At 35.7% G+C, this 8,424-nt stretch overlaps 1 pseudogene; it reads right to left on the bottom strand.

The window, feature by feature from the left end:
- Positions 1-376: 376 nt before the first annotated feature.
- Positions 377-8,424, bottom strand: part of LOC108371105 (uncharacterized) — a 25,147-nt pseudogene continuing 17,099 nt past the window's right edge.

Raw genomic sequence — 8,424 nt, 5'->3', positions numbered from 1 at the left:
TGCATAATATAGTAGTTTTGTGTTAACAGGCCGTATGAATATAAACTAAGTAATTGCTTTTTCTTAAAATTTCACACCTCTTTATCTATTCAAATAAATTTAAGTGAAAGGTCTGAAATTTTAAGAAAAATCAGTTGCTCGGCTTTTATTCATACGGTTCAGTTCGCCAAGCAACGAAAAGCCCAATCACACGCGAATAGTGACGAATAAACTAATAATAACAAAATAATCAAAGCAATAAATACGTAACTAAATGTAAATACAATAAAAAGTTGTTTTTGTTTTTGTTCTTTTGTTTTTTTTTCATTGTGTTCCACTACATTCAAGATATTTATTATATAAAAAGCAAACCAATCTAAGAATAGTACAAATAAAAATTTGTTCTCTTCAGATAATTCATCACAATTATCATTATCATAACTATTAATACCAAATTCTGTTGCATTTACATCATCATTTCGATAATGAGTTGCACAAATGTGATTTTTGAATTTTTCACATTTCATGAAACTAGAAAAATATTTAGTATAGGTACTATATTTAATAGACCCAATTCGAGTAAATTGTTGGTTTGATTCACCAACGAGTGGCGGTTTCGCGCACACGCGCACACACAGTGTTCTTAGTCATTGAATATCGGTATCTTTTAAGAACAGCAAACGCTCAAGTTGATATTCACCTTCATTATTCGAGGAGGAAGAGGAGGTTGCGGCTGTGCCCGCCGACAAAGCGTTGCCACTAATGCCACTTGCTGCATCACCAGTCGCTCTATAAGTCTCCTGTTGCTTATCACCGCCCGGGTGGTGCTGCTTGATTGCCGCTGCTGCTGAATTATTGTTGCTGTCAGCTGATGCGCACAATAGTAAATTGATTTTTAAATATATATTTGCCAGCGGCACACCACGTCTCTGAATGGTAATGCGTTTGCACTGTTCCAACAATGCTGCATCGTACAATTCGCGCAACTCAAATACGCCCATGCCAAGCATTTCATTCAAGCAAGTGCCGGGTTCGCGCCACCACACCGCAAAGTGTATGCGGCCAAAGTTTGGCTTATCCGCAGCCGAAGCGACAGTAGCGCCGCTCTTCTTGTTCTTGTTGCTGTTGCTATGCATACAATCGAGTTCATCGATTAATGGCGTCAAGTTGACATCGCGCTGTGATTCCTGACCGAAACGCGTACACTGCGTTAGGCTATGGAACTTCTCCGATTCGAATTGCATAATATTGAACATTTCATAGCGTGGCACATGCTGATCAATTCGTGCGATAGCTGACATCTCAACAGTGAATATGGGACGTATGTCATTCTGCAGCAATTCCATGCGTTTAGTGCCTTCTGGCTCTAGGGTAAGCGCCTCCAATTGCAGCTTTACGCTCTTGATGCGTCTGAATAGCTGGAGTTCCTCGCGTGTCAAAGTCTCAACACGGTCTTCGACTGCATCTCCGAATTCATCCTCAACAAATGCATCGACATTGGCGCAAGTGGCATTCTGCGAATTCTAACTCCAGGTCCAGCTCCGATTCCGATTGCTTTGGTTGCAGCTTTGTATCACCAGCCAAGTAGGCGACCAGTTTGGCGTCGAGTTTACGCATAGCCTCTGGAAAGGAAGAGAAGGAATAGGAGAGAAAATTTGTAAATTTTGAAATAAACTTAAATTTTTTTAGAGTTAAATTAAAATTTTGAACGTGATTAATTTCGGTTTATTTGAAATTCATATTCACAAAAAAAAAAATATTCTTACCCATTTTTAATTTAAAAAAATGTGGTTATGTTAGTAGTCACTAGAACCAGCAAAAATTCGATTTCTTTTTTTTTTTCTCAATAAGCAAAGCGTCTGCTTTTAAATGTGTCTGTGTGTGTGTGTGCGTGTGTGCGCGTCTTAAATGATCGATGCGAGTACTGCTTTGGCCGCAACCGTTGAGTGGAATGAAAAATTTGCCGGTCGTTAAGCTATTTAAATCAAATATGTAGTTCTCAATATGCGAGCACACAGACCGCTTTTTTCCGCTTTCATGTTATCGGCAAATAATTTCGAACAGATTTTCTGTGCCGGATGATTATAAAATGCTATGAGGCACAAGGGACTCACGAGAGATCGAAATAGTGCGCTCACCTTAATTTCGTAACAGTGGCACAATATCAGAGATTAATATCAAATTAATTTATTTTCGATTTCCAGTTTAGTTATTGATCCTTTCAGTTGTCTTCTCGCAGTGTATCTACTCTCGGTAACGCTAAAGGGTCTAATGTCTTAACGGCTGTTGTTTTTGTTGTCAATCTTTGTAGTCGAACTCAACTAGCAGTAGGCCCAAGAAAGGCTTGCATCAAAGAGAAATGCGTGTTAGCAGAGTGGGTTTAACCTTTAATGGCTGCCATGTGCTTCTGTTCTTCATGTTAAGGGCGTCGCCCGAAGATATCTAGTCTGCTTGTCAGGGGCAGTCGAAACCTTGTCTCTTTGAGTAGGAGAAGGCTGAAGTAAGAGTAAGTAGTTACAAAGCGAGAAGTTTTGCCCTATGGAGAGGTAAAGGAGACATTTATAGTGCAGGAAGTCGAATACTCTGTGCTGTGTGTGTGTGTGTGTGTGTGTGTGTGTGTGTAGAAGGTAATCTGGTGTCATTATCCAGCAAATTTTCTGTCTAACCAACTGAACTTCAGAAGCGCAACCTACTAAAACTGACGATAAGAAATATGTCACGCTTTCGGTGAGGAATATACTAGTGTCACAGGCTAGTAACACCGATGATAAAAGCTCCGTAATGAAATGTTGCAGCTTAGGGAATCATTCAAGTATTCTACCTCTTCCTTAATAGCGAATAGCTCAGTGGCTAACGGAAGTCGCAAACCACCGACGATAAAACGGGTGCGGTTACATTTGTTGACACAGTATCTACAGCCGAATGCACATACTCCAAGGGTAGGGTAATACCAATCCAAAATAACAGACAACTTTCACCTATCGTGTGCACCTCCAGGTGCCGATTATCCGAAAATTGAGAAGTTAATGCCGCAGTCAAAAAACTGGGAATCAAATAGCCAAATATTTTTTTATTGGCGCTGCAATACCTAACGAAGTGGACAATTGAAAATAAGATTTGGGGAAAAATGTTTAGGTAAGGTTAAGGTGGCTGCTGACAAATTTTCTAATTGCCTTGCTGCGCCTCGAATAGGTTCCGTGGTTAGAGATTTTAAACCATTTAAACCAGGTTATCTTTTTTTTAGAAAGAGAAGAAACAGTGACGTTGAGAAGGCCTGGCGAGGCTACAAAACATTTCCGTACAATCCCCGATAGCACTAGTTCGAATGATAATGCTTTAAAATCCGTTTGACCGTGGTGGTTTTTGGAAGTCGGTTAAAACAGAAATATATTTCCAAACAAAAAGTCACCTACATATGTAGATAGTTGGAAGTAGTTTACAGCATCACGAATTCAACAATGAATAAATCTGAAAAAACTTGTACTATCGCTTTCATACAAAAGGTCCACTGTTGTCAAGAGAACAGAGAGTACAACATATTTATTTTGTATTTAGGGAGAGAAAACAGATGTGGAGACAACTAAATTTTCTTGGCATGCACACACTTATGTATATACATTAGGGTGGTCCAAAAACAGTAAAGTCGGAATTTTAATGCTCTCACCCCCTAGTATTGTTCTATATCGAAAAAAGTATTCCCCCAATTTTTATTTTCAAATCAAAAAATATTTAGAGGTCGCTTAAAGCGCTCAAAGTTTTCCGTATATTTTTATATGGAAAAAAAAACTTTTCGTAGAAATGGTATAGAATTCTTGAAAATCAATATTTTTCGATCGGAAAACTCTGGTTCTCTTCAAGAGACTTTCAATAATAATACCCAATTGTTTATTTCACCATTTTTTAATACTAACGATTTTTTATTGGTCCGCCCATTGCATTTTTCGGGGTTTTTATGGGTTTTCGGCGGACCTATAAATTATAGGTGCGATGAAAAAATGGTTAAATAAATAATTCAGTATTGTCATTGGGAATGTTCTGCAGATAAAAAAGGTTTCCGATAGAAAAATATTGACTTTTAAGAATTATATACCGTTTCTACGAAAAGTTGTTTTTTCCACATATAAAATACATGAAAAACTTTGGGCGCTTTGAGCGACCTCTAAATATTTTTTGATTTCAAAATTAAAAAATAGGGATATATTTTTTCGGTAGCGAACAATCCTATGGGGTGAGAGCATAAAAATTCCGACTTTTCTTTTTCACATGCCCTAATGTACATACGTATACGCATATGTAAATGCAAAGCACATGTATTGAGCATTATATAAATTATAAAAGCGTTCATATACATAAATGAATACATACATATGTATGTAGGTGATAACAAAGTTTGCATAAAACAAATATAAGGCAATGAGAATAGTTTAGACCCGGGTGCTTCAGAAGCCAATGAACCATCGGATACTTACATACATACACACATTCAATACGTATTTATTATACAAATACGGATCTATTCGACATCAAGGGGTACTACTTAGTTCTAGCTAATATTTTACTAGACGGTTCTCGGCAAATAAATAAAACTTTTTTCAAGTGGAACATCTGAATCGAGTTCGGAGATGTTTTCGTAAAATATTAAAGTCATCCAATCTGTATCGTTCGTTCGTTTTTCAAAATTGAGGTGTCAATTTACAGGGCTTGGCCTGCAGATGTGCAATATGGTTGTAGGTTTTAGAAAATCGCGTTGATTTTTAATCATTTTTTAGCTGACGGTGTTGTGAATTTTCTTTAAAATAAAGTATGATCGACAATTTCGTTTATAAGTATGGAAGAAAATGTCTACCATCGTCTCGCAAAAAAAAAAAATTATTAGAAATGAACGTGATTTTCTAGCGTCTTGAAATTTGCACTTTATCCTACTAAAATTTAATGGGCGAATTGGTGAATAAAAGCTTTTGATTTTGGCTTATATTCTTGTTTTCGTGCTTTTTTGGTATCCCTGAATCTTGACGGACGTTTAAGATTGATTATCAACCAAGTTTCGATTCTCCTGGGTTTTATGACGTTCGGACAGATTTGGCACGTTCGACTACTCCACCATTATACTCAAATAGGTTCACGGTAGGATACAAAGTTTCATGGTAGGATACAAAAAGTTTCACGATTTATTATGTTCGACAAGCTCATAATTATTGCAAATTATCACAATTTATCAGGTTTTGGCTTTCACGTACGCAAAAGCTTGCAAAGTAGGGGAAATTGAGAGCACCAAGTGACAGTTGACTTGAAGGGGAAGTTGCTTATTTCTGCGGGAAAAATTTTTACCAGCAGCAATTTGCCAGCAAGAAAAAGAGCTGTGGCTCGTTTCTCTAACTCTTTTCTACCGATTATTTCACTACTGGTAGAGAATATACGTCATTATCTACTACTAATTAGCAGTAGAGAATTTTTACAGAAACGAGCCACTGATCAAAGTCATCTGTTTGCAATTTATAAAAATGATGAAATTAATTTTGATGATTTTTAAGTTTAAAATAACTTATTAGAACTGCTTCGGAATAAAGCAAATACTCATTTACTTACGTTTGCTTAGCAAATGGCTTTAGGCAAACCTTAAAATTATATTTGTTTTTATGTTTTCAGTTTCATGCAGTTGTAGGTAAATAAAATTTCGATCTGCTGCACTAAAAACTTGCAAGTTTTTCTTATTTTGCATTCGCGTACTTTTTGGGATATTTTCCAATTTGAGCGATAATCGTTCGCTACTCTCCTGCTAATTGCTGCCGGATATTTTTAACTGGTATTCGAACAGACTAATTGTTCGTAAGTGCAATTGGACGAATTCAAACAAATAACCGAAAATATTATTGCTCGGGTATTTGCGTATAGCCTTTAGACAGGGATAGAAAACTGTCGTTTTTGATTTTTCTGATATGAAAATTTGGATTTCCGGTGTAGCACTTTTTCAAGGGCTGATTGAATTTTGTTAAGCTGGAGTTGTAAAAATAACGAAAACAAGAAAATTCGCATTTAAAACTTAATATACGGCCTTTTGAAGGATGTAGAATTCAATAAAATACACATAGTTGATAGATGGCTAGTAAGCTCTTCCGATGAAAAACTTAAAAAAGGTCATAAACGAGGTTTAAAGAACTGAATAAGTCCCGAAAACCCTGGGAACGTAAGTGAAATCATTAAAACATACAAATATATAGACGACTTATGCCCGTTAAGCTGATGACACAGTTTTTTCGTGTATTATAGATCAAGTAAATACTTTTTAATGAATTGCACTGTTTCTTCTATTTGCTAATTTCTGTAACACTTCTCCATTGAAATATAGTAAATAAACTAAACGTTATCAATCTAATAAATCCAATGTTCACTTATGAAACATCGACACGTGCCCAACATACTGCGGATTTGCTTTGAAAAACAAAAACCAAGGCGACAACAGAGCTTACATAGAACAGCTGTACAATAAACACTCTGTGAAATAAGTTCCTTACCGTACTTCACACTAAAAATGTCTAGAAGCACGAAGGTAAAGAGTTCGTTAATTTCCGTTAACTATGGACGATTAATTTACGTCGAAGAAGAAAAATTAGCAGGGATAGGATTTTGAACCGAACCGCCGATTTATTAAGTAGGGCTTATTTTATTTTTATAGTTTCATTATTTAAGGATATGGGGAACGATTGGAGAACGATGTTAGATATCAATTTAAGAACAATAAATTTCTCAAAGGTTGTAGAAATATTTTTTTTTTATGTTTGGTGGGTTACTACTACAAAAATTGGAAAGTTATCGACACACTTTAGTTTAAAAAGTGACGACAATTATTTGACAGAATATAAATGACGTTCTATGCTGAGTAAGTGGCAACTTTGTCTCCTGGCAGTCTTATCTCGCTGTCTATATAAATGGCATAATCGTTTATAAAAATAGTCCGATTTATGATTAACACAGCGTGAACTTTGAATCTTTTGAATATTCCCAATGGAATTAAAGATTTTTTCAGTTCTTTCTGTAGTCCCCCTCTTTGAGAATCGCTATACAGTTTTTCTTTTGTCTTGGTATACATAAGTTGTCAATTCGAAGATTTAAGTTCAATGTGCGACCTTTCAAAACTGATTGGGGAAGAATTAAAAAAAAAAATCAGATGATATCTGTGTACATTCTATGTGCAAATTAGTGGCTGTGGCTAGCAACAGATTTCCGGTATGAAATTTCGCCACTAAAACTAGGGATAATTTGAATCCGATGAGAAAAAAACAAAGCTGTCGACCATTCTATTATTTGAGAGATAATTATATGATTACTTAAGTACTCTTCCTAAGCTATTTATATTGTGCTTTGAAGTACGTCTCGTGAAAGGCATTCAACATTTATACATATACATATACATATGTGTAAATGCATATTGTGTTACCTTAATTCGCAAAGGCCCTAACCAACACTTTTTTCGAAACTGCGTTTTTTACAGATTCTAGTAGGATGTATTTGAATACACCTTCAATAAAAATTTCGAAAACTTAGTACCAAAAATCGCGGAGTTACATGTCACTTTTTAAAAATCCCTACTTGTTTTTGATACTCATTTATAAATAATTTTTGCTTCTCCTGTAAAATTAAAATTTTTTGGTTAAGGCCTTTGTGAATTAAGGTGACGATATACAAGCATACGGGCACGACGAGATAGNCCGACCATACAAATATTTTGCTAAGTTGATAAATTTGATTAAAAAATTAACACAAATTATTATTTTTTTTTTGAGGGTTGGGGTTTTATCATGACGGCCCTGCAATAATACCATATAGGGAAAAATTCTCGTATCCACACGAGTTTTGAAAGTGTTTCATAAGAATTCATTGTAAAATTCACTTATAAACAGTAGGGTGGTCTTTAAATGTAGGTAGCAAATTTTTTGGTGACGTGCAATAATGTCAATGGAATTAAAGTCACCGACATTAATACACAATTTAAAAGTGATTTAATGTCAGAAATGTTAAAAATCATACAAGTTCAGATTCCTCTATGGAGACTCAAAAAATTAAAATTATTTTTTTTTTCATCTTATAAAAACCGAGAATCGATACTACTTTAGTCAAGATATCACATATAAATGTTGGCCCCGATTGGAGTCGGGTCAGATTAACCTATGAAAACGTCTTAACCGACTGCATCGGATAAGAGGCTTCCAGTAGGGCATTTTGGAAAAGTAGTAATTTGTTTGATCAGGGAATAAATCAAAACACAGGATTCTCCTGCTACCCAACTGGTTTTCCTAAGTTTTAAAGCTGTTTGTGCTGCGCTAGTTCTGCTAACAATAAGACCAAGTAGGGCAGCGCATTGTAAGTATGCGCTCCAACGGCCTCCTATAGCTTCCATTATATTTATGCCTAGCTATGGTTACATAAAGCCCACAAATTATTTTAAGC

Source organism: Rhagoletis zephyria, unplaced genomic scaffold (genome assembly GCF_001687245.7).
Source record: "Rhagoletis zephyria isolate East Lansing unplaced genomic scaffold, Rhagoletis_zephyria_1.1 Rzeph_scaffold_04706, whole genome shotgun sequence".
Taxonomy (NCBI): Eukaryota; Metazoa; Arthropoda; class Insecta; order Diptera; family Tephritidae; genus Rhagoletis; species Rhagoletis zephyria.
The sequence above is the reverse complement of the archived record's forward strand: the minus strand, read 5'-3'. Positions and strand labels throughout refer to the sequence as shown.